The sequence below is a fragment of the Panthera onca genome, chromosome C1 (assembly GCF_046562875.1).
Source record: "Panthera onca isolate mPanOnc1 chromosome C1, mPanOnc1 haplotype 2, whole genome shotgun sequence".
In the NCBI taxonomy this organism is placed as follows: Eukaryota; Metazoa; Chordata; class Mammalia; order Carnivora; family Felidae; genus Panthera; species Panthera onca.
This window is the reverse complement of record NC_138346.1, coordinates 73,152,115-73,177,411: the sequence shown is the minus strand read 5'-3', so window position 1 is coordinate 73,177,411 and position 25,297 is coordinate 73,152,115. Positions and strand designations below refer to the sequence as shown.

General features: G+C 41.8%; 1 protein-coding gene across 1 annotated transcript in view; it reads left to right on the top strand.

Annotated features, from left to right (window-relative positions):
• TANC1 (tetratricopeptide repeat, ankyrin repeat and coiled-coil containing 1) overlaps nucleotides 1–25,297 on the top strand; it is a 239,983-nt gene that overhangs the window by 29,284 nt on the left and 185,402 nt on the right. The gene's annotated exons all lie outside the window — the stretch shown is intronic.

The window sequence follows — 25,297 nt, the reverse complement described above, 5'->3', positions numbered from 1 at the left end:
AAGAACACGTGTTCCTGGGAGTGAGGGGATGTAAGAACTGGAAGGATAGGAGGTGTGGTCATCATGCCAGAGCATTGAATTGTGACCTCTGACTCTAAACTGTGGTCCTGGGAATGGCTGACTAGAGTCAGGAGCCAAGGATTAGAAGCCCAAGTGCAGTAACAGTGAGGGTAATTCAGGTCAACTACTAAGTGCTGTATGCTGGCTCTGCGAGTAGGCACATTATTGTACCCACTCATAGGAAACGGAGGCCCCCAGGAGGATAAGTAATTGGTCAAGGTCACAGTTAATAGATTATGGGGTTCTAATGTAGGTTGTCTGTCCTCCACCCCCAAACTCCTATGCTGTCGTTCCTTTAGGAGCTGACCTTTGGCCAAAGAGCCAAATCCCTTCCTCCTTTTTCTAGTATATGAGAAGTTACCAAAACCAGGTAGGTGACAGCTGAGAATTGGAGTGGAGGGTGGTGTGACTGTGGGTAGTGAGTCTCCAAGAGGGGGACAGACTCAAAGAAGGGTGTATTTTTAACATGAGTTTGTAAGAGAAATGGGTTTGGCCAATGTCTCCTGGTGGAGAGGGGCCCTGTCAAAGGCGGGGAGGGGGCTGGGGAGTTAGTGTTTAATGGACACAGAGTGTCAGTTGAGGAAGCTGAGAAAGTTCTAGAGATGAATGATGGTGACAGTTGCACAACAATGTGAAGGCACTTAATGCCACTGAAGTGTACATTTAAAAATGGCTGAAATGGTTAATTTCTTGTTGTGGTATGTTTTGTCACAATAAAAAATAAAAAGATGGTGAAAGGAGAAAATGATAATTGCTACCACTTAACGATTTTCCCAGTATAAGATGGATGCATTTAATATTTGAATGTATGCTGAGGATTCTGCTAAGTGCTCTACGTGTAGTTTTATTTAATCCAACTTCAGAGATGAGGTAAATTCTGTTGTACAGATGAGGAATCTCAGGTTTGAAGAGATTAGGCAACTCACCCAAGTTCATGTATGCAGAAAATGGCAGAGGCCAGACACTACCAGATCCCCCTGACTCCAAAGCCCTTGCCATTAACCCCTAGGGAATTGAACAATGGAAAGATGGTTCCAGAGGCAATGGTGGAGAGGGTGAGGGCCGGGTTGTTGGCAGAGGGGGACTGGAATAAGGAAAATGCTGGACGATGAGGTTGGGCAAGGAGGGAGAGCAGTAGGACCATGGGATGGGAGGTTAGATGCAAGGACTCCTGTGTCTAGATTGGGCACGAGCCCTGATAGAACTTGTGGAAAGGCCGGCCAATACTGACTTGTCTCTGAAAGGGCTGGGACTACAGAGAGTGCTAAGAGCAGAGTGTGGGGGGAGGTGTCTGCCATCTGCAGTTTTGTTGGCAGAAAGTTCTTTCTGGACCTGCAGGAGGAGGGGCTGGAGGTGTGGAAAGTGCAGAGACGGGGCTCAGCCTGTACCCTCTTTCTGAACTTACCGTTTTCCTCCTGAACTTCTTCTTTACACTGCCTGTTGAATCTGAAGTCAGCCTGATGTTGAATTCAGGTGCATGAATGCAGGGAGGAGGAGGTGGTGGAGACAGGGGAAAGGATTGGCTATATTTCTAATGCTGACAGAGCAAATACCAAGGGTGAGGTCAAATCATGGCCAGCTCTCTGTCTTTGTAGCTGATCAGCAAACTGCAAAAGTTTTGCTGCAGCTTTTCTTTCTTTGAAACAGAATGGTGTGAAATATATATAGCAGGAAATAGAGACACCTGTCTCTTCACGAAGTTTTGGAGGTTGTAACCTGAAACTCCTAACGTGTATCCTGGCTTCAGTGGTGGCCAGTGGCATTTGTGATCCCAGGGTGGAGATGTGACTCTATCTCAGATATTTGGATTCGGCGAGGTGTTTGTGAGGTGATCTGAGCTGTTTATAAGGGAAGTGCTCTGTTGAGAGTTCCTGTTATTATTTTACTTCACGCGCGTACTTTGGATTCAGCAGAATTCTTTTATTCTCCTGCTGGTGGTTTTCGATTTGGTGCTGAGAGACAGGCTCCTTGAGCAATGCTGTCTGTGTAACAGTGGTGACTGTGGAGAGCGTGGCCTGTGATTATATAATAATTTTGAATAAATAAAGAGATGTTCTCATGACAGGTCCTGCAAGGGCAGCCTGGAAGCCAGCATCATAAGGGATTAAGTTGCACTGCAGTTAAAATTTGCAGCTGTCAGAGGTGCTGCAGCATGTCAACTGTAACCTCCAGGTGTAAACAGACCTTCATCAGCATCGTTGAAAAGTGCTGGGAGGCTCTGCGCTCAGCAGGATGCTATCCATCCAAAGTCATTTGCAGAACCTTGTTCCTGGCTGTGATATGTTTTACGCCCAATAGCTGGCTGGATCTATAGAGCTTTACAACAATTCTTTTCAAGGGAAGTAAGAGAGTTTATATGGTTGCTGGTGCCAAACTCTGATGAATCATTTAAATGTCCTCTTTGCTGCCCTTTTTCTCTGGCTAAGAAACACTTGGGGGCCAGGTAGAAGAAGGCAAATGGGATTTACCTTAGAATGAAAATAGGACTAAAATAACAATAACGATGGTAGCCCTTAGTTTGGGAAATAATAATGGCTGACATTATAATGAGCGGTTATCTTCTGGGCCAAGTGCCTTCCGGGTATTATCTAAAAGCCTCTCTGAGAACAGGATCGTGTCTTTTGTTCACAGCTATATTCCTCCAGCCAAAAACAGTGCCTGGCACAGAGGAAGCACTCCAGTGGATGAATTTAGCACAGATAAGGATTCTGAGGCACAGAGAGGGTAAATTGCCTGCCCAAGGCCACACCATTAATAAGTGAGATTCTTTGAGAATAGGTTGATAGTGTGGAAGGCACAGAAAATAATAATGTATCTTTGAAACCTCTTGATTGAAAATATTATTTACTATGGTCACAGAGGTGTCTTGGGTTTTACAAAAGTTAATTTATCCATCTATTAAAAACTAATCTTTATAATTAATTTTATTAATAATAAATGTAATTATATAATTTTATAATTGTAATAATGCTTACATGAAGATTACACGAGAAAGAACTTGGAACACTGCCTATACTATACACGCTCATTGTGTTTGAAAATTTGCCTTGAGGATCCTTTATCTTTTAAAGGATGTTTGATGGTTCACTTGGTTTTAATTTTGAAGTAAAGAAAAAAAGTTTTTTTTTTTCACAATGGGGACTGTCTTTAAAGGTAGATCTGCATGAGAAAATATAACTCAGAGACATCATAGGAAAGCCAGGAGTGAGGTCTGAGTTTAGTAATAACAATGTTATGTTACCAGCCAAACACAAGATGAATACAAAATATTTTCTTAGCCAAACAACTAGAATACAGTATTTTAGTAGGAGTAGTCTGTAGAGCACCAAGAAAGGTATTTTAGAAGAATGTGTCATTGTTGAGCCTGATAGTCTAAACATTTTTGACACAGAGACCTATCAGTAAAATACTTTTGGTCACGCTAGAACATTTGTATATTTATGAATTATAGTCATTATAAAACACACAAAAATAAAAATAAAAGAATGAGACAAATAAACATGATTAAACATTCTGATGTTTTCTTTCTATGTCCAGGAGGTCACCTTGTACCTTCCACATCTGATCCGGTTTAGAAATACTGAAAGTCATCCAGACGAGAAAGCACATAGCATTGTCTGAAGGAGGGTCTGTTGGATGGAGTGGTGTGGGGATGAGCAATTGACAGAGAGGTAAACTGTCAGGCAGATTGAGTGTAGGATGTTTTGCAGAGTGAACCAGAACACTGTGCCTGGCCATCTGCTTGAAAATGTTGGTGAGGTGGTCACAAACTAAACTCCTGAGGATTAAAGTGTCCCCATTAGAATGGTCACATCACTTCCTCATAACTGCTTATGCTAGACTCGCTAAAAAGTACAGTTCATACGCTAAGGTTTGCAAAATTGCTTAAAAAAATTTTTTTTTTAATGTTTGTTTATTTTTGAGAGACAGAGTGCGAGTTGGGGAGGGGCAGAGAGAGAGAGGGAGACACAGAATCTGAAGCAGTTTTCAGGCTCAGAGCTAGCTGTCGGCACAGAGCCCAATGAGGGGCTGGAACCCATGAACTGCGATATGACCTGAGCCGAAGTTGGACTTTTAACCAACTGAGCCACCCAGGCACCCCTCATTGAAAGGTATTTCAACTATTTGAAAGGAATAGACCTGAATGGAGTAGTATGGAAGTCAAGTTAATTGTTTGCAAGTGAGCAAGTGAAGTAAGATGAAATCACTGGACCTGACTTTGGGAAGAGGTGTGGGTGGGTAGAGGGGTAGTGAGGAGGTGTTGATTGTGGCTCCAGGAGAGATCAGGGTGGAGGGTGTTGAGGCCTCTGGAAAGGCAGGAGTAGAGCAGAGAGTGGGGCACTTACTGTGGTTATTATGGAATATCTGCTGGTAAATTAGTCGTAGTTTCCCCACAAATTAACATTTTCTAAGATTGTCAAATACCTTACCTGTTTCTGGATTTAAAGACCATGGAGGTGGGGTGGGGCACTTGGCTGGCTCATTCGGTTGAGTGACTGACTCTTGATTTCAGCTCTGGTCATGATCCCAGGGTCATGGAATGGAGCCCTGCATTGGGCTCTATGCTGAGTGTGGAGTCTGCTTAAGATCCTTTCTCTCTCTCTCTCTCTGTCTCTCTCTCTCTCTCTCTCTCTCTCCCCCTCCCTCCCCCCCCTCCCTCCCTCCCTCCCTCCCTCACACACACACACATTTGTTCTCTCTCCTTCTCAAATAAAAGAAATAAAAAGATCATAGGGAAGGGAGGCTGTCAAGTTAACAAACTGTTGTTTGCTTATCTGGGGAGAGTCCTGTAGTAGCATTCCATGGCAGAAGTCGTCAGCCTGGCAACATTGGTAAGTGCTTCACAACAACAAGTGGTAATGAATATGAATTTTTTTGAGATGATGGTTGAGGCAGATTGATCACCTAGTTTTCTGTTAATCTCTGGGACTGGGTTTCACTACTGGGATAAGTGGGGAAATGCAGACAGAGAATTCAAATTGTTTCTTGAAGGACTAAAAGCAGACTGGAGAAATAACTGATTGATTACCCAAAGCTTCATTTTCTTTTATTCATTATCTACAAATAAAATACTTGAGTATTACTGGAATGTTTTCAGGAGAGGCATTCTACAACAAGAGAGAAAAAAGCCTCTTCTGGAAATAGGTGGGCCAGATATTAAAGAACCAGAGGAAAAGGCAACATGGGCCACTGAAGGGTACCTTCCTTTCCCTTCGGAACTTCTTTGAAAGACAAAATAAATAGAGGGACCCAGTCTTTGGCAGCATTCGGCTCTGGAGAAGTTTTTTAAAATGATAGTTACAATATCATTTTTAGGGGCACCTGGGTGGCTTAGTTGTTTGAACATCTGACTCTTGATTTCAGCTCAGGTCATGATCCCAGGGTCATGGGATAGAGTCTGATAGAGTCTGCATGGAGCCCAGCATCAGACTCTGTCTCTCTCTCTCTCTGTCTCTCTCTCTCTCAAAAAAACAAAAACAAAACAAAAAACAAAACAAAACCAAACCCAAAAACAAAAACCCAGTATCATTCATAAAACATTCTTAGAACATTCCTGTCCTTAATGTTGCATAAAAAAAGCTTAGTCACTCATAAATTACTGGTTGGTGTGTTTGTGGTTTCATGGGGAATATGAGAAACTGTGATAGTTGGCAACTACTTAGTGCCAGGAATAGAATTAGAAACTGATAAAATAAGGATTTGGGGTTGTTGGGAGTCCTTGAGAAAGGTGACCTCACTAAAGAAGTGAATCAAGGAAAGTTATATTGATTCCAGAAACATTACTCATTAGGGCAATGCAACCGAGTCCTTCCTCTCTGAATGAGAATTCCTGGGAGCATCCTTTCTTACCGCAGGGGTGCCCATAAACCCATTGTTCGGACAGTAACGGAATTCATACTAACGTGTGGCTCTAGTGTACAGATTCTGTAATCTGCCAAACACTATTTCAAGGATGTGGGAAGGGGATAACATTCAGAACTGTTTGAGGAAATGAATGAAAAGCTTTTAAAATTTTTCTCTGAGTAACCTTAGGTACATCACTTGTTTACATTGGGTTTCAATTTCCTCCTCTAAAGATAAAAGAGAGGTTTATTGAAATAGTCTCTGAAAGCCCCTTCTGCTTCTAAATATGTGTCCATTTTGAGTAGCTGAGGGCAAGAGGTAGCATTTAACACTACCTACTACATATGTTCCTGGTGCTTTATATGTAAAAGTTCCTTTAATCCTCATCCTTGATTCATTCTAAATCCTACCCGTGAGGTAGTGACATCATTATTCCCAGTTTACAAATGAGTGTGAGTCACGTGGACAAGGTCACTCGGCCACCACTAATATGTGGCTGAGCTAGAATACAGAGAGAAATGGTAGTAATAATAGTAACAGTGATTCATCATAAGTTTTGAATGAAATGAAAAAAAAAGTGGGGTATTGGAATTGTTCTATTTTCTCAGAGGTTACTTGGAAGTAAAACAGGCTCTTTAAAGATAGCAAGATCTTGGGGTGCCTGGCTGGCTCAGTCAGTTGGAGCATGCAACTCTTGATCTTGGGATTGTAAGTTTGAGCCCCACACTGGGTGTAGAGATTACTTAAAACTAAAATCTTTAGGGGCACCTGGGTGGCTCAGTTGCTTAAGTGTCCAACTTCAGCTCAGGTCATGATCTCACGGTTCGTGAGTTTGAGTCCCACATTGGGCTCTCTGCTGTCAGCACAGAGCCTGTTTCAGATCCTCTGTTCCCCTCTTTCTCTGCCCCTCCCCTGCTTATGCTGTCTCTCTCTCTCTCTCTCTCTCTCTCTCTCTCAAAAATAAACATTTAGAAAAAAGTAAAAACTTAAAAAAAAAAAAAAAACAGCAAGATCTGAAATTCTACCCCTCAATTCTTTTCCTCAAAGAGGAAAAGCTCATGTTTTGGATTGTTGGGATTTGGGGAGGGGCAATAAGCATCATCCCAGTTTTTCCTGTCAGTCTGAGAGCTGACCCAGTTCTGACAGGGACAAGAGGGAAGAAGACATTGGGAGTTCACACTGCACCCTTTTTTACTGATAGAACTGATATTGGAGAATATGTGTTGGACCACTGAGGCTCCTTGACATGGAGGCCTGCTCCTATGTAGCCAGAATTTTAAGAAGACTTAATTGTGTGTCTCCAGAGAGTAGCTTGGCACTCAAGGAGAGGAAGAGGGGAGGGGCTGGGTCCTCATCCCCAGTTACTGTTTCCAAACCACAAGGATTAGATAAATCACCATGGCTTTTAGGAGGGGGCGAGTGAGGGGCCAGTGGGAAGGCCCAGATGGGAGCTGGAGGCCTGCTCTCCACATGAAAGGAAATAGGAACCAGGTATCCCCCCCCATAATAAATGCTGTTTTGTTTCCCAAAGTCAACAACATTCTGGATAAATTGTTCTCTTCTACTTGAGATACTGGCTTTTGTAAAAGTGAAATTGGATTTCAAAACAAAACAAAACAAAAACCCCTACCTGTGTTGTTGCTGAGGCAAGCTGCTCTGGTTTCCATTTTAGTAGGAGTCAGAGTAAACTGTTGTCCGGTATATTGTTCACTCCATGTTCTAAGTCCCTGTAATCGTGCTAATAGAAGTATCTTTCAGAAACTGAATTCAAACACATGCCTTTGGAACTTTAAAACACTTTGGTGCTTCTATTCTTTTTGGGAGATGGTGAATAGATGGAAAACTTCAGGTAAACAAAAGCCACCCTTTTCCGTATGGCTTGTCAAAGTCTGCTGTGCAAGAGTCCCAGTTTTAATGTTCTCCCCCCTCACACACTATTTTTTTCCTAAGAGTAATGGAACATACTCAGACTGAAAATTATTGTGGGCAACTGGCTTGCCATTTTCTAAAGTAACATTTTTATTCAACAAGTAAAACAAATTTGCCCAACTAAATTATTCATAGGAATTATAAAACTTGTCATTTAGAGTGGATGTTAGGATATTCAGGTCATCTAGAAGACTATGGTTAAAAATAAAATGACCTAAATATATAGTTCTAATTTTTTTAAGGGAAGTTTAAGCTTTTAATTTTTGCTTGACATTGGTCCTAATTCTGTTTCTATTGGGAATGTAAGAAGCTAGCCTTTCAGTGTTCTAAATAAATAAAATTCCTTCCTCTCTTGTTTCTGTGTGTGTATGTGTGTGGTTTGTTTGTTTGTTTGTGTTTTTTTGGTCGTTTCTCATGGTATATGTGGCTCTGATTTTTAGCCAGGTTGTGTAAGTTCTGTATCTTTTCTGATACATGAGGGGTATATGTGTGAGTGAGAAAGAAACTGTAGAGAATAATAAACACATGACTCCTCCCAGAAAAATTAAAGACCGTTTGTTAATTGTTCCGATCACTCCTTTTGTACTTTAAAGGAAGGAGCATTGACATGTGAACTTGTCCCAGTCTGCTTTTGGGCAGTAACTGGAGCATAAAATGTTGAAAATCAATTATGTATTTAGGAAGATGAAACAGGCTGACATATTGAAGGCATATTGTATTCTGTTTGGTGGACAAAGCAGGGCAGTTACGTCATATTCCTGCAGTAAGATTGTGTCCCAAGGGGGTGAAACACCAAGGATAACACATCCTGATGTACCCAAACTTCACAGAACATGGGAATTTTTATAACATGCTTGCCATTTGTCCTGGGTAAAAATCTGGTCTTAAAAATTACCTCTTATTTTTTGGTTGTTAGCCGATAAGTAAAGAATTTGATTTTTTAAAAAATGCATTCTTGGCTTTGATTTATAGCAGTATGGTCAATTTACAATGCATTATACATCCTGTTGTGCCAGTGAGGTGGTAAGATCTTTGCAGAAGAGGGTAGAGAGAGTTCTAGATAACCCACTGTGCCTGACACAGCGCTGACTAGCTACATAGCCAGTTGCAGATTTGCAGGATACTCCCATGGATGTTGTCTTATGTGCACCTGAATGGAGATGCTCCCGACGACTGGGTTCTGTGAAGTCTGAGGCCACACAGTGGGTAGCTGTATTAGTCTGTATTAGCTGTATTAGTGTGAGAAGGCTGCCGTAACAAAGTACCACAAATTGGGTGGCTTACACAACAGAAACGTATCGTCTCACAGCTCTGGAGGCTGGGAGTCGAAGATCAAGGTGCTAGCAGTTTTAAGCCTCCTCCTTTTAAGCCTGTGAGGAGGGAAGGATCTGTTCCTGGCCGTCCCTGCTTGTCTTATGGAGGACTGTCTTCTCTGTGTGCCTTTATGTCATCTCCCTCTGTGCATCTCTGTCTCTGTGTCCAAATTTCTCCTTTTCTTAAGGACACCAGTCACGTTGTAGGGCCCACTCTAATGATTTCATTTTAACTTGATTACCTCTGTATAAAGACCCCGTTTCCAAATAAATTCATCTTCTGAGGTGCTGGGAGTTAGGACTATAGTGGATTTTGGAGAGACACAATTCAGTTCATAACAGCAGCACATCTTGGGATCACACTTTCCTTTTGTCTCCGAATTCCAGCAACTTTCTCAGTCTGTTTAATAAATATTTGTTGATTGGCTTGTATGCAGTTTGGACAGGGAAAGCCAAATTTTCTACTCACAGAAATGCCACTTCTTCAGTGGTTCCCTGACATGCTGGTTTATAGATAGAAGTCATTTCTTAGATCACAGCAGTTTTGCTTGAGGCTGTTTATTAATGTGTTTTAAACACATATATCTTCTCCCTCTAGATCCCTGGAATATAAAATTCTTGTCATTTAATGTACACATCAGTTTAAGACATACAAACCAATATATGTGCACTTTGCCTATGATCTTTTATTTTTTATTTATTTATTTTTTCTTCTTCTCTTAGCAGGGGAAAATGGTTGCCAGTGTTTGAGGGTTTATATGTAGGACACGCAGCCACCTGGATGGTTGGTCTTTTAACTACCAGGTGTCAGTAAAAATCAAGGTTTCAGGTAGTTCTCCCACTCCAAGTTTGGGTTGGTACTCAGAATATTATATCTAAAAGATAAAATATACCCTCTCACTTAAAATTTTCAGTAATATTTAAAGGGATCAGGGGCACCTGGGTGGCTCAGTCGGTTGAGTGTCCGACTTTGGCTCCGGTCATGATCTCACGGTTTGTGGGTTCGAACCCCACCCACATTGGGCTCTGTGCTGTGGCAGCTCAGAGCCTGGAGCCTGCTTCAGATTCTGTGTCTCTCTCTTTCTCTGCCCCTCCCCTGCTTGTGCTCTGACTCTCTCTCTCTCAAAAATAAATAAACATTAAACAATTTTTAAAAAATCCAGGGATCTTTCCTGCCCAAAAGGTATCAGTTTATTTAAGAAATCTCCGAGTGTCATGCAGTTAGTTTCTCCTTAGAGCTAGGCCCAGTTTGTCTGACTCAGTGTTGTAAACTCATAGGAAATGGCCCTGTAAATGTTAGGAAATAACTATTTTGAGTGGTTCTGAATCAGACAACTACAAACACATACTGGATGTATTGTGTATGCACACACAGGTTAAATGCAGTTCTCAAAGTAGTTTTAAGTTTGCTTATATTTTAAATCTTTTTTTTTAAATGAAGAACAGATACCAGCATGTTGAAATTTAAAAATAAGACCCTGATTGAAACAGTTTAGGATATTCTCTTCTGCATGTTGATTTATAACCTGGCAGGACTCGTGTGTGTGTGTGTGTGTGTGTGTGTGTGTGTGTGTGTGTGTTTTGAATGCTGTTATAGAACAGGCGTGGAGATCAAAACCTCTTGTCACTGTTGCCCAGCATCCCGGAGTTCAAAGGCAGCCAGTAACATAGTGCTTGGCAGGAAGCCTCCCATTCTGTATATTTGTTGAGAGAGAGCGAGTCGTCTGTGTGGAGCATTTTATAATGAGGGAAGACCAGCCCGACTGCTGTAGGCAGGTACTAAAAGCCTATCCCACCGGCCTCATACTGTATGTGCTGCACATGCATTCCCATGAGGTCACCAAATTGAGAGAAAGCCCACTCTTGTGCAGTACAGCTGTTAAAATAGTTAATGCTGTTCTTCCTAAACTATTATGGGAAATACAGTATCTGGCTTTTGAGAACATGAACTTAGAGTGCATTTGGGGTCTTTGAGATCATTAACAATTTAATTCTAACAAATAGCAGCAGACTAAATTGTGTAGGCTCTGCTAATTCATTTTTTTTTTAATATTTTCTTTTTAAGTAATATCTACACCCAACGTGGGGCTCGAACTCACAACCCTGAGATCTAGAGTTGCATGCTTCTTCCCCTACTGGGCTGGCCAGGCACCCCTCTAATAATTAATTTTTAAAAATCGTGCTAAAATATACACAGCAAAATTGACATTTTAACCATTTTTAAGTATATACTTCAGTGGCATCAAGAACATTCAAATTGTTGCCCAGTCATCACCACCTTCCATCTCCAGAACTTTTTCATCATTCCCAAGAGAAACTCTAACATTGCTGTGACATTGAACACTAAGCCCTCATTCCCCCCTTTCCCCCTTCTCCATGCCCCTCTAATAGGAATTCTGCTTTCTGACTCTCTGACTCTATTCTGGGTACCGTTTGTAAGTACAATCGTATAATATTTGTCCTTTGTATCTGGCAGGTTTGGTAATTCTTAAGTTGTATCTGAATAGCTTTCACCATATGCCATTCTCTCTTTGATCATAAAATAATATAGTAGATAACTTGAGGATATTAAAGCTGTAGGACAGAAGTTCAAAACTCATATGCCTTCAGGGGCCAGCCAGTAGTAACATCTGATATTTATAAAGCAGTTGCTGTCTATCAGGTACAGCTCTAAGCACTTTGCAGGTGACTACATATCTCCCCTCACCCCAGCGCCATGAGGTAACTACTATTCATATCCCAGTTTTGCAGAGGGAAACTGAGAGATGAATTATTTGTCTGAGATAATGACCTGGCTCGTATATGGCAGAGCGGAGATTCAGCTCAGTAGTCTCTGTGCCAGAGCCTGGACTCCTAAGAAGCTCCTTTGTTGTGTGCAGGTGGCATGGACAAAGGAAAATGGAATCCTGAGCCTGGGACAGAGTGAGCTGACCATAGATGGCATCTGATTCTTAACCCCTGTGTTGGGGTTAATTAAGGGAGTGGTAGATGTGGAGATGCTGCTGAGTGGGAATGTGAGCTCGGTACTGCTGGCACTTCTAAATTTCCAAGAGAAGCCAGAATCCCTTCTTTAGGTACGACCTTGCTATTCCTCGGTCTCGGCAACCTAACTTGATTAAAAACAAAAACAAAGCATGTGGGCGGAACAGAATTTCTGTAGCCTGCTACTGGAGTTTCTGGATAACCTTTTACTTGTCCAGGCCCCTCAACAGAGTGTCTCTGGCACTGTCAACACTTGCCATCGTTTGGACCCATAGGCAGGTCTTTGCTGATCTTTGCTTCCCCAGCCACAGCTTTCACAGAGCAATGTTTAGTGAATGTGCACTGAGTGAGTCTCTACAGCACTCATGATTTCTTCCTGCGTGCCGCAAGAGTTCACTGAAAGTCTAATTTAAAACAAAACAAAGCCAGTCGATTTTGAGAGGTTCATGTCCTTTCCTGTAGAGCTTCATAGTTTATTGTTTCATTTTGGGCTTTTTTGACTTAACAGTGCTGATTAAAATAAGACTTTAAAGTGTTTTTTTTTTTTTTTCCTTTAGAAAATCACACCAGAGAAATTCAAATATATGCTGTGTACAACACACATAAACCTAAACCTCCTTATTCTAACAACAGCTGCTAGCATTTTTGACATGCTTACTGTAAGCTAGCCAAAATGTTAAGGATTGTACACGCCTATTTCTTTACATTCAGTCGGTTAAGAATTTGGATTTAGATTGAATTTTAGAATTGGAAGTGGTTGTACACACCTAATCCAATTTGCTGACTTTGCATATGAAGCTGATTAGGGCCAGTGAATTTAAGAGCCTAGTTCAAGATCATACATCTGTTGAGTGGTATAGCCAGAACCCTTTTGGACATAAATGTCTGTTGAGTGGCTGTAGCCTGTGTCTCCTTTTTCCTGACCTCTGGTTCCATGGTCTTTTTCTAGACACCATAGTACTGCTACTTGGATCTTTCTGTCATCTGTGGGAAAGTAGGGCTTGTTAACTTAAAGTGTAATGTGTTATCATTCCTATAAATAGCTTCTGAGCTATGGAATGTTACTAGGATATTTGAAATGGTTTGTTAGTACAGGTGTGGTTTTGGATCATCTGTTGTGCCTTTGTGAGATGCCTGGAGTCTGGAGTTACATGAGGCTAAGAAAATATACACAAGGGGGCGCCTGCCTGGATGGCTCAGTTGGTGGAGCGTGTGACTCTTGATCTCAGGGTTGTGGGTTCGAGCCACAAGTTGGGTGTAGAGATTACTAAAAAAATAAAATCTTAAAAAAAAAATAAGAAAGAAAGAAAAGATACCCAAGTCCTTACCTAATTAGCACAGAACCCTAAACTGAAATATCTGATCATCCCACAGAGAATACTGTAAATGAGAATGTAAGGAGAATGGTTAACTTACAACAGGTAATTTACAGATGATACAGTATTCATCACATTAATCTAATATTTGATCCTTTGCCCATACTTGGTAGGTGTCTGGTTTTCAAGTCTACATTTGAAGCTGGAGGGCGGGGCTTGGATACTTCTCTCATTCAACTGAAAAATATTAAGGCTTTTTTTTTTTTAAGTTATTTTCCTGATGACAAAAGTAATTTATGCTTTTGGTACAAATTAAAAAAAAAAAAAGAAAGACAGAAGAGTAATTTTTACCATTCAGAGCTTTACTCACACATTTAAAATGAGACGGTAAATTTAGTTTTATTTAAATGGAACAAAATGCAACTGAAATTAAAACTGAAGGAATTGCCGAACCCTAAACGTTTTTTTCAAATTTAATGTCTCCTGCACACACCCCAACGATATTGCTCTAAAATTTAAAAAAAAAAAGAGTATATGAAGGATATTGACAAGCCAGCACAAGAATCTAGATTACTTTGACTTCAGAATTCCTGTCTTTTCTACTTTACCAGATGGTCCACATGCAAGAGAAGGATAAACACTATGGAGTGGCATATAATTAAGGACTAGAGTATGTGATACAGGCCTTGGGTCAAAGTTTGAGGACTGGAAAGGGGACTTGTAAACTCCCATTTAAAAAACTTAAAAACTTGAGGTGTGCTTGGGTGGCTCAGTTGGTTAAGCGTCCAACTCTTTGTTTCAGCTCAGGTTGTGATCTCAAGCATCTCTTGCGACATGCTCTGTGCTAACAGTGAGGAGCCTGCTTGGGATTCTCTCTCTCTCTGTCTCTCTCTGTCCCTCCCCTGCTCATGCGCGCGCGCGTGCACACTCTCTCTCTCAAAATAAATAAACATTTTTAAATGTTTAAACTTTAAATGTTTAAACTTAAAAACTTAAGCTGAAAATTTTTCCTAGATAAATTAATCGGTGTCTTTTTTCGGCATTTCAAGATTATAGAAGAAAAGAGTTCTGCTATGTCAAAATGGGTTTGAAAACCCTGGTTGGATATATGTGATGTTACTTGCTCACAACAGCCTTTGGAGGTATTTCTTCTTGGATCATTAAGACTTGAAGCCTACTGGTGGCGGAGGTTGGGTGATGGGGATGACACAACTCCATTGAGGTGATACTGCTTGTCAAGGGAGTGGCTAGAGTACCACCCTCTCTCAGCTTGGCGTTCTTAGTGGTCTACACTCAGGCAGGAGATGTAGATACTGCATAGGAACAGTTATGTATCACCTGGCAATCTAGTTATCCTGAACACAGTTACACTTCTGGAATTAAGCAGAAAAGCCCTCGAGCAGTCCAGAAGACGTAGTTCATGTGAGTTTATGTGCACCTATCTCCTGAGTCCAGGAGCTCTTTTATTTGGAGGTCATTTGAATTGTGAGCATTGAAATGTGTTCAAGGATTCTTTCCATAGAAATGACAGTCTGGAAATTGTAGATATGCTTGGCTGTGTAAGGACATCAGCTTGGGAAGAACACATGCTGTGCAGCCTGCCAGGCTTTTCTGAGATCCCTTGGCAGGATGGTAACTGGGTTTTTGTGATGACTCCAGGTTAGGTCTTGTTATATTCCCAAATATTTATTTGGTGTGTACTATGTGCCAAGCTCTGGGCGTATGATGATAAATTAGGGTCCCTTTCTTTTTTTTTTTTTAATTTTTTTTTTTTAACGTTTATTTATTTTTGAGACAGAGAGAGACAGAGCATGAACGGGGGAGGGGCAGAGAGAGAGGGAGACACAGAATCGGAAACAGGCTCCAGGCTCTGAGCCATCTGCCCAGAGCCTGACGCGGGGCTCGAACTCACGGACTGCGAGATCGTGACCTGAGCCGAAGTCGGACGCTTAACCGACTGAGCCACCCAGGCGCCCCTACGGTCCCTTTCTGACAGGCTAAGAGGGTGGATGGTTTCATCTGTGAATACAAGACAGTATCATAAGGGGTACAGAGTATAGATGAATGGGATATAGTGGGAGCAGAGGGAAAATTGAGACCTCTTCTCTGGAGTAAACGTAAGGTGATGGGGTCTTGGGGAGTGAATAGGATTTGTCCAAGTGGAATAAAAAGATACCCCAGGTTGAGAGAGACCTGTGTACACTAATAAGGTGGGTGGAGTCAGGGTTATAAATGTTAGAGAAAATTCTATTCCAAATGCGTAACTTGGGGCTTTTAAAAGTTATTATAAAAATCATCAAAAACATACAAATAGTGAGAATATAATGAACTGCTGTATACCGATCAACCAGCTTCACAAACACTACTATTTTGCCAGTCTTGTTTTACTAACCCTTCACTGTTTTTTATGTGGTTAGACCATTTTATTATTTAAAAAATTTTTTTAAATATTTATTTTTGAGAGAGAGAGAGTGTGAGCAGGGGAGGGGCAGAGAGAGAGAGGCAGAGACACAGAATCCGAAGCAGGCTCCAGACTCTGAGTTGTCAGCACAGAGCCCCATGAGGGGCTGGAACCCACAAACCGAGAGATCATGACCTAAGCCGAAGTCGGATGCTTAGCCGACTGAGCCACCCAGGCGCCCATGTTTGGACTGTTTTAAAAGCAAATTCCAGACATTATATAATTTTACTTGTAAAGAGTTCAGTATGCATCTCTAATTGATAAGATCCCCCCATGCCATTATCACACAATAAAATAAGGGTATTTCCATAATATCTGTTCAACACCAGTCCACATGCAGATGTTCCCTGTTAATACAGGTTTTATACTTAAAGGGAGCCATTTCATTATCTAAAAGATGACTTTATTTAGCATACCTAATTTTTCAGAGATGTTGGATAAATGGGGCATTACTCTAATACCATATTTTTATTCCTTTCTTAAGAAATGTCATACACTTTATTTGGTCTTCTGATCATTTTAACTCAGACTGGCCCTGTTGGAGAGCTGTGTCTTATGATTTTTTATATTACGTACTTTTCCTGGATTTGGAAAAACTCAGACTCTGAGAGCTAGATTATAAATGGCTTAGGATACTCTGACCAGTTCCTTTGGTTTTGCTTCAATTTCTAGCTGTCAGTGACTAATTTATGGGCTGCAAGTGTGGAGTTCGTGCTACATAGTATTACCCTCGCAGCCTTTGAAAGCTCTTTCCTAGCATGCCTTCTTGGCTTGGACCAGCTTAGTGTCTGTCCAGATTCACATGCCAGGCTCGTTGCAGGCTCCACATGCTCAGCTTAATCCTCCAGGGGTTGGCCTGAGTTACCCTCCATTTTGATGCTTTCCTCAACTACTTGAGCCTTCTTTGGTTCTCTGTCCCCTCTCCATTCTTCCTGGCCTTTAATTATATGCTAATCTATATCCTATATACTTCATTTGCATGAAGGCAGTATGAAGCAGTAGAAGGGATGGGAACTTTGAAGCCAGCATAATCTGAATTGCTGAGCTTGTTTCTTCTTTTTTTTTTTTTTTGTAAATTGTGGTAAAACACCCACACGTACATAACATGAGATCTACTCTTTAAACAAACAAATTTTTAAGTGTGCTTTATAGTATTTTTAACTATAGGCACAATGTTGTACAGCAGATCTCTCCAACTTTTTCATTTCATACAAGTGAAACTTTATATCCAGTGAGCAACATTTCCCTGTTTCCCCCTCCCTTCAGCCCCTGGCAACCAGCCATTCTCCTTTCTGCCTCTGTGAGTTTGACTACTTTAGATACCTAGTATGGGATCACACAGTATTTGACCTTCTGTGACTGGCTTATTTCACTTAGCATAACCCTCCAGTTTCATCCATGTTTTAGTATGTGACAGGATTTCCTTCTTTTTTTAAAATGTTTATTTTATTTATTTTGAGAGAGAGGGAGAGAGCACGTGTGCAAGTGGGGGAGAGGCAGAGAGAGAGGGAGAGAGAGAGAATCCCAAACAAGCTCCACACTGTCAGTGCAGAGCTCAATTCAGGACTTGATCTGACAAACTGTGAGGTCATGACCTGAGTGAAGGACATTCCACTGACTGAGCCACCCAGGTGCCCCTCCTTTTTTTTTTTTTTTTTTTTTTTTAGGGCTGAATAATAGTCTATGTGTGTCTGTACCTCAGTTTCTTTATCCATTCATCTGTCAGGGGACAGTTAGGTTGCTTCTACAGTCTTGGCTATTACCAGTAACGCTGAAATGAACACTGAAGTATGGATCTCTCTTTGGGGTCCTGATTTCAGTTCTTATGGATAAATACCTGGAAGTGGGGTTGCTGGAATGCTGGAATATATGCCACACACACACACACACACACACACACACACACACACACACAATTTTGTTCCCTTCCACAGTCCCTCTTGTTCATGTATTTATTTAACTGTGTTTTATCATAGGTAGTTAGTACTTTTTGCTTTACTAATGCCTTACTGTTTTTGATCATGTGTTCAGTAACTTTGAGAATTATTTTGAGGCAAAGTCATCATTTTCCAAAAAGAAAAAAAGAAAAACAAGCTTTTTTTCACTGGTCAGTCACAGCAGCTGTGTCATTGAGGAAGTGTTGACACTGCTTTTGGTTTTTAAATGACTGTGTGTTATTCCTTCCCAGGACTGAAAAAATTGCAAGGTTGGAATTTTCAGGATTGTTAACAAGATCAAAAAGCAAAGATATAAAGCCAAGAGGGAAAAGACTTTCTATAAAATGGTGGCAGAAAGCAGAAAATGCTAGAATTCTGTAGAAAATGATAGGTATTACAAAAATAAGCTTTGACCAGAAAATGAAGGTTGCTGTTTTTCATGTTATTTTGAATTGGAATACAGTTTAGCTAGCTAGAGTTTTTAATGTCTGATTTTTTTTTTTCAGATGTTGATAAAAATGTATATATAAATTTAGCTTTGTTAACAGGGTTTTAGAACAGGACTTGATTTCTGTGGAGAGAAGACCTACCTCATTGTTTTTGTATTTGTAATTTTAGTAGCCACCGGTGTTAGCTTTGGAGTGGTTTGTAGAAGCCTTTTCGCTCCCTTCCATCCAGGGAAGATGCAGTTTGATGCCATTTCTCTGATTTTCCTCAGGTTTCACCTTAGAATTAGTGAATGAGGGTGTTATGGCTTCAGCATACCCGTGGTCAGCATGGGGGCATTTTTATGCATTTATTCTATATTTTAATAGAAACAGACATGTTCTGTTTTCTCTTGCTTTGTTGATGTTTTGTTGCTGGGATTTTAATTTCTGATAGGTTAAGATCCAGATCTTGTGACTTATTTGTGTTCTGGCCAGGGGACCCTCAGCTTTGTGTGATCCGAGTAATTTCCTTCTGAGGCCCGGTTTAGGCCTGAAACTCCACGCCTAGTGGTGGGGGACATGTATTGGGGGCAACAGACCTACTGTGCAGCTAGGAGGAAGTCTAGTGTACCAGGAGGAAAGAACAGGGGTCTTTAGTGCTAGTGGTCTGGGAGACAGTGGTCTAGAGTGGCCCAGAACATCAGAGTCTCCTGACATGGGTACTCATGCCCCCCGTGGGTTTAGAGAAGACCTCTGGTCCCCTGGATGATTGCTAAGAGCAAGGAAGCACCTCAGCCCCCAGAGTCTTGCAGTTTATCAGAACTGAGCTAGAGGGTGAGTTAGGCCTGTGGAATGCGGGAGAAAGAAGTCGAGTCACTAGACACAAGGTCAGGGCCTGTTAAGCAGCAAAAGCAACTTGGCCCAAACTGTTTAAATCTCTATTCTAGAAATTCCCGCTGGGTTGAGCCAGCCAGGGAGGGTGGGGCAAGGGTCAAGAGGCTTCAGCTGTGGGAAGGAAGGGCTGTAGAAGCTGAAAACAGCAGACTAGGCCTGGATGTCCTGACAACCTTGACCTCCACCCTCCTAAAATAGATCCTCAGTACCCTGGTAGGTCATTGTAGCCTGTTTGTACAATGAATGGGTCTGAATGTAAGGGACATATTCAACAATGAGCCTGAAACAAAACTGAGAATTGTTTTTGTGAATCTGGAAATAAGATTTAGTTTTTAACTCAGTTTAGAGTTAAGTGTAGATAGTTAACTTTAGATAAAAAAATTCCTTGAACAAAGTGTAAATCATGACCTTTCATTTATGGAACTACAAAATAAGTTCATTAAAGTACTCTCTTTACTAATCCCAAAACAAATCAGTACTTGTGAGTGCTATTACTTATCAAGACAAAAATGGGAAGTTACCCAATGATCAGTTCTGAATAGATAACTAATTGAAGCCATTTGAGGTTGGGTTGCTTTTAGATGAAGGAAAAACTCACCCTCACCTTTGTGGTTCAGATAGGTACATGCAGTGGTGCAGAATTTATTCCTTGGCTCCATATCCCATATGGATTAGATTCTAAGATAAACCAAAGCTTGTCCCATTGTTGAATCCTAACATTTAAACTTTTATTTTTTAGCTCCTTAAGAGAGCAGGAAAATCTGTATCTTTAAAGACCGTAGAAATGCTAGGGCTTATGTTACCTATACTGGAATTAAAATTAAAAAAAAAAAAAAAAAAAAAAAAAAAAAGGAAGAGATGCTTGGGCTATCTTAAAACACACTTCTTAAATCCCTCTTTCCTTAAGATTATCTGGCCTATAGGGCTTCTAGATTAAGTGAACTGACACAGGGTCAGGAGCATCAGCTGTGAGATGCAGAGATGGGGGGCATGGTGTCCATACATGGTGTTCCTGTGCTCAAGGATGTTTATTTTTTTAATTTTTAAGACTTGTTTATTTTTGAGAGAGAGAGAGAGAATGTGAGTGCACAAGTGGGGAGGGGGAGAGAGAGACACACACACACAGAATCCAAAGCAGATTCCAGGCTCTGAGCTGTGAGCACAGAGCCCAATGCGGGGCTTGAACCCATGGACCATGAGATCATAACCTGAGCTGAAGTTGGTCGCTCAGCCAACTGAGCTACCCAGACTCCCCTGTTCAAGGATGCTTAAATCTGGTAAGGTGCTTAGCTTACAAATACAAGAAAAGATAGATGGGAAGTGACTAGTGTGTGGAGAGTATGGGAGTAGCCAGATGGAAGGTTTCTGATCAGAATGGCAATGCTGAGGGTTGTGTTCCTGCCTCTGAAAGTCTGTCCTGGTGTTCAGTGCTGTTGGAGACCGCATAGAGACAGTGCATTGCAGTTGGATACAGTGCCCGTTCTTATTTTTGAGAACACATGGGTCTTAGGGACAGAGGGTGGCCATGTGAGCATCTTCTCTCCTCGACAGAGTATCTTGTAGACCCACTAAAAGTGAAATAACCTTTTCCTAGTGCCCAGCATAATCTTTCAGGGCCACTGATTGTGTTTTTTTGGAATGCCTTGTTTTGGTGTCCTTGGACACTTTTGGGGATTGAAAGGCTATTTAAACTATAACTATATTTAAATTATAATCTACTATTTGGGATTTTATAAATTGTCTCCTGTCAGTCATAATTTCTCAGGGCTGTCATTATGCCTTGATCTAGCAGTCACCAACCACCCTCTTAATTTACGGTGGTCGGGGAAACCAAATATTTTCCTCCTGTTAGAATCCTATCTAAAAGAGGAGTAAAATAGCTCTCAGGAGGGCCTGCGAAAAAGGTGCTGCTGGATCAAGGTGGGGAGAGGCTGGGGAGTTCTCTTTTGAGCTGTGTGTGAATTTATTCACAGATTTTGGCAGCAGCAAAGACTAAATTTTGGTTTGTAGCTATTTGCTGGATAGTTGAGATTGTTAGCTTATGACTTCTGTCCCTTTCCTACTACCCCCAATAGTGTGTAAAATTTTCCCCCCACCTGTGCCTGAAGCAATTTTATTGTGGAGAGGAGAGAATGAATTTTTCTCAGGGAAAATGAGAAGGTGAATGAAGGAAAAACCCAGGGCTGAGGCAAGGGTTTGGTCTGTCAACCATTGGTCTGTCTGTCAACCATTATTCTTGAAACCTAAGATGGACTGATCTCTGTGGAAGATACCGAGGGATTATGTGGAGCTTGCCTTCAAGAAGCTGAATGTGTAGTTGGGAGAGAGAACTAACAGACCCGAAATCCTAAAGTGAAAGTACTAGAGAAGTTTTGCGTTGGGTGTGACTTGAGTCAGGAACTTTGAGCTGGCTGTGCTGGGGTCCAAGCGGTATCTGAGAAAGTGGCCATGCAGTGACATTGGAGAAAACAGCCACACTGGGAGAATGTAACCCCAGTGAGGAAGTGGCAGAGGTTATGGAGAGGTTTAGCAGCGCATCTGGTAAACCCATTTCAAAGGAGAAATGGAGGAGAGTTTTTGACTGGTTCACTGTTGTGTCTGTGTAGTTGATTAAAATGTAGACTTTTGGGCACTACTCCAGATAGTATGATCCCCTTCTTATGTGGTCTGGGGTGGTCTCCAGGGATGGCCCAGATCATTCGGGTACACTGGCCTGCAGGACATATTTTAGGAAATATTGGTCAAGGATGAATTAGGCAAAGCTGATTAATTCCTCCATGAGACACAGGAATTGGGAAGGAGGCATCCAAGCTGGGCTGCCTGATTTTTGTCACCATTTCAGAAGGATGAATGGAGAGCAGGTTGCCCTAAGAATTAAAGAACACGGACATGAGAATAAGCTCCTCAACTGGAGACAGTTCCTGCCGTCCTCACCCTTCACCCTGATACCCACGTTCTCCTCCCTAGCCAGTCACTGTCACGTCATAGAACATAATGATGCTAATTGAAATCACATCTGGGTTCAGCCCCTTATGAGCCAGCTGGTTTTATGTCTAGGGCAGTTCTGTTTTTTGGGTGCTGTAACTCCAGGCGTTATCTCTTAATGAGTATGTGCATTGTTAGATTTGGTGAGCAAGGAAATATGCATCATCAGTTAAAGAAAAACAACAACAAACCTGTTAATACTGTTAGCAAAAGGACCAGGAGAAATCATAGCGGTAAATACAGTTTAGTTGATTCTTCACATATGAAAACCATCATGTTATATAATCACTTCTTACATACCAGACACTTAACCTAGGGATGTTCTTTACAGATGAGCTTTGAATTGTTACCTCTTGTCATCCCCATGGCAGGGCCATCCAGAGCGTACTTGGGGAATGACCCAGGCTTCCCCCCCCCCCCCCCCCCCATGTCTTCTCCCTGAGAGAGTGTGCCCTGCAGGCACACCTTGCACTCACTTTAGTGATCACCAGCTGCAAGTTGTTACTCATTTCAGCTTCCTCCAGCCCTCTCCTCGGTCCATCTGTTTGTCCTGCCACCCCTTATTTTAGGCATAAATGTTTACTGCTGCCCCCATACCTTCAAGAAAAAAGAAAACACTCTGGGGATAGGGCAGGGGCGGTGGTTCACAGTCCTGGCTATACATTAAGGTCAGCTGGTCAGCTTTATGAAGTATCAACAGTTGAGCCTCATCCCCGGAGATTCCGTTTCCATTCTTCCGGGCGTCAGAACTTTTAAAGCTTGCCAGGAGATTCTGATCTGGTGGCCACCTCACTGTAAGTTAGATGTAATGATATTAGCTGTACATGTGTCTTAAGGGAAATGGAAGCTGCAGGATTTAGAATGAACATAGGTAGTATTTTAAAATAATGCTTTTTGCTGCTCGTGTTTCAAATGCATGTCGAGTCCCCAGGTTGTCCTTCCCCCTGTCTTCCTCCTTTATATAAGCCTGCTTTCTATTAAGCACCAGCATTCAAAATGAAACAAAACAAAAAAAACTGAGAACATTCTTTTCCTTGCTTTAGCATTTCTGTGGTATTGTTTTCCATTCTGTCCATGCAGCTAGCTGATTGTGACTTGCACCTCTGTGAACTCTCAGACCCAGCAGGCTGTGACCTTCATCACCTCTCTGGGCCTCACGTTCTAATGGAGCAGCATTCGGTGCTGCAGAGAACCCTGTACAACCAGAGCTGGTGGACTGTCACACGAACGAGTGGCCACACACTTTAGTCCATGAACACATACAGTAGTCCTTGTTTTGTTGGCTGAAGAGGCCCACTGCTAGCGTTGAGGGAGAAACTTGAGAGGTAAAAAAGAAAATTTTTTGGTGAATACTTAACTTCTATTGGATGAACAACTTGGGAGTCTCTTTGTTCATCCTTGAAAGCGAGTAAGAAAGTTTGGCAGGAAGTAGACCCTAAAAATTCTCAAAAGCATTTTAAGTTTTATTGTTTGTTTTATTTTTGTTTGATTTTTTTAGGAGCCAATTGGAGATTAGATCTGCAAAGTAAAAACTAGTGATTGGCAGGTGAGGGTTATCATTCACCTGGGCTCTAAACTCCTATGTTTTATGTTCCATAAAAATTTTCCCAATAAGTGTACTTTGTGGTCTTTTGGATTTTACGTGAGAATATTTTATCACATAATGCTTGGTTTTCAAAACTTTCTTGGGCCCAAATTTCAGATTATGCATTGAAAATGAATGGATCCCTTTGAATGGAGGAATAATGAAACAAAAACAAGTAAAAAGTAGACAGTTCCACTTTAATCTAATACAGATTCTGAAGGACAAAAGGTGAAAAGTCCAGGCATAGGGTCTGTTCTGAGTTTGGGTAGGTGAGTGATGTAACTGCAGTTATAAGTAACTTCTCAAACACCACTCAGAGTTCCTCTGGTCTCATTGACCTCCCTTTTTCCTTTCTGTAATTACTGAACATGGCCCTGAAAACCCATGTAGGGCCAAATACAGAATCTAAACTCTGTGATCTCATCACCACAAAAACAGACTATAGGGACAGTCCTCCTTCTCACCGGAAGCCGCCTCCCTTTGGGACCACTGTAACTCCATAATTTATAGTGGTGCCTTTGTGGTCTTGAACTTAGAAAGGGCATTTCCCCCTGTCCTTACAGAAGTTGTGTAACAGATGGGTTGTTCTAGGTGGAGAAGGGGCCAGAGGGAAAGTGTGTGCATAACCTGTTACAGATGTAATTTTAAGGGTGCCCACACATCTGTGGGTCCTCTGGGCAGGTCTGCCTGACAGCCGGCATGTCTAGGCTGTGATGGATATTCTTTTATACTTGTGTGTCGCTGTGGTTGGGACAGATGAGAAGCCTGCCTTTTCTGCTGAGGTGTGTTTTAAGAAAGGAGGTTGGCTGAAGTACTCGCACCAGCTGTGAGATGGATTCCCTCCCTAGCTGCCAGAACCCTCCGTAGAGAGGCAGGTGATCCCTATTATGGGCAAATAATAGGAAGACGCCCTGAGATATTTGAGCTGCTGTTCACCAGGTGGTGCTGTCCTGCAGTGAATGCTTAAATACTACAAGTGAGGTCAGCAACCTGGTGGAAGAAAGGTCTGGGGTGCCTGGAAGACTTGGTAGCATTTGTTGGCTGTCACTAGACGTGAGATGAGACTCTTTTGGAGGAAACATCTGACCCAAGCGCGATCACCTGGTTCGTGTAGGTTTCTCCTCCACGTTCTGCTTCAGTGAGATCTCTGTTGTCTCTGAAGCGGAGGAAGACATGAACCTGTGCCCTGCCTCTGTCCCTGGTTTCCTCCTAGAGAAAGGCTCCTGTGCTCCGTTCTCATCTTTGAAGTCCTGGTGGGCAAGGGGGGCATGTCTTTTAGAGCTCCTCATTAAACAGACTTAAAGGGGAGAAAAGGCCTCCACCCAGCCTTTGCATGCACAAACCTATTATATTCTGCTGCCCTGCCAAGGTGCTTTTGTTGGCCTAAACGTGACTACACATGATTCTGTCCTATTAGGCAGTGAAGCCTCGAAGGCATTGACTTGGACTGAGCCTGATGGCTGGTGTGGTTGAGCATGGATAGCGCCCTTGTAGAAGAGCATTTCCCAGGGAAAGAGACTGAGTCAGTCATGGGGAACCTCTTATTGGAGTTCTTCTTTCAAC